The sequence below is a fragment of the Cucurbita pepo genome, unplaced genomic scaffold (assembly GCF_057944985.1).
Source record: "Cucurbita pepo subsp. pepo isolate OVF unplaced genomic scaffold, ASM5794498v1 scafford_53, whole genome shotgun sequence".
In the NCBI taxonomy this organism is placed as follows: domain Eukaryota; kingdom Viridiplantae; phylum Streptophyta; class Magnoliopsida; order Cucurbitales; family Cucurbitaceae; genus Cucurbita; species Cucurbita pepo.
This window is the reverse complement of record NW_028257958.1, coordinates 30001-32500: the sequence shown is the minus strand read 5'-3', so window position 1 is coordinate 32500 and position 2500 is coordinate 30001.

The window sequence follows — 2500 nt, the reverse complement described above, 5'->3', positions numbered from 1 at the left end:
CCGCGCACTCCCCCCGCACACCCCCCGCCCACCCTCGCACACCCTACACGCCCCCCGCGCGCGCTCCCCCCACACACCCCCGCGCACTCCCCCCGCACACCCCCCGCACGCCCCCGCGCGCTCTCCCTGCACACCCCCGCGCCCCCACTCACCTCGCGCACGCCAAGCCCCATCCTATGCTATGTGTGATAAATGTTCTACCAACAGCATATCAAAAGTGTTGGATGTTACCTCCATAAAGAAAACATCACACCCAATACCTATGAAGCGTGAGTACACGTATAAAGCCTTGAAGGTTAGCCCCTACAACAATTCATCACACCTAACATCCGTGGAAAGTAAGAACGTGTATAAAACCTTGGACTATAAAAATATCATCAAACCCAATACCCGTGAAAAGTGAATGTTCATTTTTAATGCTTGTATTGTTGTGACTTTTTTTTTTTTTGGGGGAACTAAGAAAAGAGTGACACCCGTAAAAATTTAACTATTTTTTTTTTTCTTTTGGTTGTCTAAAACAATAAAATGAAGAGTTTTGATACTAGAGCAAGTACATTACACTAAGACACCCACCAGGACCTTGTTTTTACAATCATCATCCATTAATTGTGAAAGTACATGTGGAGTGGTTGGTTTGTTGTAATTTTTTTTCTGGGAGCTAAGCAACATGAAAGAATGATTCCCACAAAATTTCAGATTTTTTTTACAACTCTAACTATTTTTTCTAATTTCTTATTATTTAATATTTAAAAATTCATTAAAAAAAAATTGGTTGGTTGAAAAACTATGAAACTTGATTTCTAGATCCATTACAATGTCCAATCCCTGAATCAATCGAGTTCATGGAAAAAAATATTATAAAACTTGAGATATTTGACCGTATGACCGTTCAGAAAAATCGTATCTAGGCCTGGCAGACCAAAAATGCCTCAAAATGTACTATATAGGGGGGTGACTAGTCTGCATGGGCTGGGCACGGGGGTACCCCCTATATCTTCCGCCACCCCCACGCCCCAAGCACTATGCGCCGCACATGGGCATATGCTTGGGCCGTACGGGTGGTGGTCGGAGGTCGAGGGCGTTTGACGACGGTGGTGCGGTGGCGGAACGCGCACGGTGGGGCAGTGTCGGAACGTTCCCTCGCGCTCGCCCGCCCCGCCATGCCCCACCCGCGTGCGCCCCGCCCTGCCCCACCCCCGCCCTGCCCCGCCAGCGCGCGCGCGCGTGCGCGCCCCACGCCCCGCACAGCCCTCGTTCTCCCGCGCGCGCGCCCCGTCCCGCCCCGCCCGCGTGCTTCTGCGCGCGCGCGCCCCGCCCCGCCCAGCCCTCGTTCTCCCGCGCGCGCGCGCCCCGTCCCGCCCCGCCCGCGTGCTTCTGCGCGCGCGCGCCCCGCCCCGCCCAGCCCTCGTTCTCCCGCGCGCGCGCGCCCCGTCCCCCCCCGCCCGCGTGCTTCTGCGCGCGCGCGCCCCGCCCCGCCCAGCCCTCGTTCTCCCGCGCGCGCGCGCCCCGTCCCGCCCCGCCCGCGTGCTTCTGCGCGCGCGCGCCCCGCCCCGCCAGCGTCTCCCGCGCGCGCGCGCCCCGCCCCGCCCGCGTTCTTCTGCGCGCGCGCGCCCCGCCCCGCCCCGCGTGCTGCTGCGTGCACGCCCGCGCCCCATCCATCACCCATTAATTGTGAAAGTACTTGTGGAGTGGTCGGTTTGTTGTAATTTTTTTTCTGGGAGCTAAGAAACATGAAAGAATGATTCCCAAAAAATTTCAGATTTTTTTGACAAATCTAGCTATTTTTTTTAATTTCTTATTATTTAATTTTTAAAAATTCATTAAAAAAAATTGGTTGGTTGAAAAATTATGAAACTTGATTTCTAGATCCATTACAATGTCCAATCCATGAATCAATCGAGTTCATGGAAAAAAACACTCTAAAACTTGAGATATTTGACCGTATGACGGCTCAGAAAAATCGTATCTAGGCCTGGCAGACCAAAAATGCCTCAAAATGTACTATATAGGGGGGTGACTAGTCTGCATGGGCTGGGCACGGGGGTACCCCTATATCTTCCACCACCCACACGCCCCAAGCACTATGCGCCGCACATGGGCATATGCTTGGGGCGTGGGAGTGGTGGTCGGCGGACGAGGGCGGTTGACGGCGGCGGTGCGGTGGCGAAACTTGCACGGTCAGGCAGTGTCGGGTGCGCCTTTGGGCATGTGACATGAGCCTTGTTGAGAATGAAATGTTGCGATGTTGCCTTCTAACTTGGGCTGGCTTGAGGATGGTTGATGGTTGGTACGATGATGAAACATGCAAGGTGGGGTGGAGCCGGGTGCCTTCGGGCGTGCGGCATGAACCTCGTTGAGTGTGTGACGTTGTGGTGATGCCTCGCCAGCCTTGGGCCAGCCCTATGTTTTGAAGGCGGGTGGTGCCAGAACATGTTTGGCTGGTTGGAATCGGGTGCCTTTGGGTGTGCGACATGAGCCTTGTTGAGCACGGAATGTTACG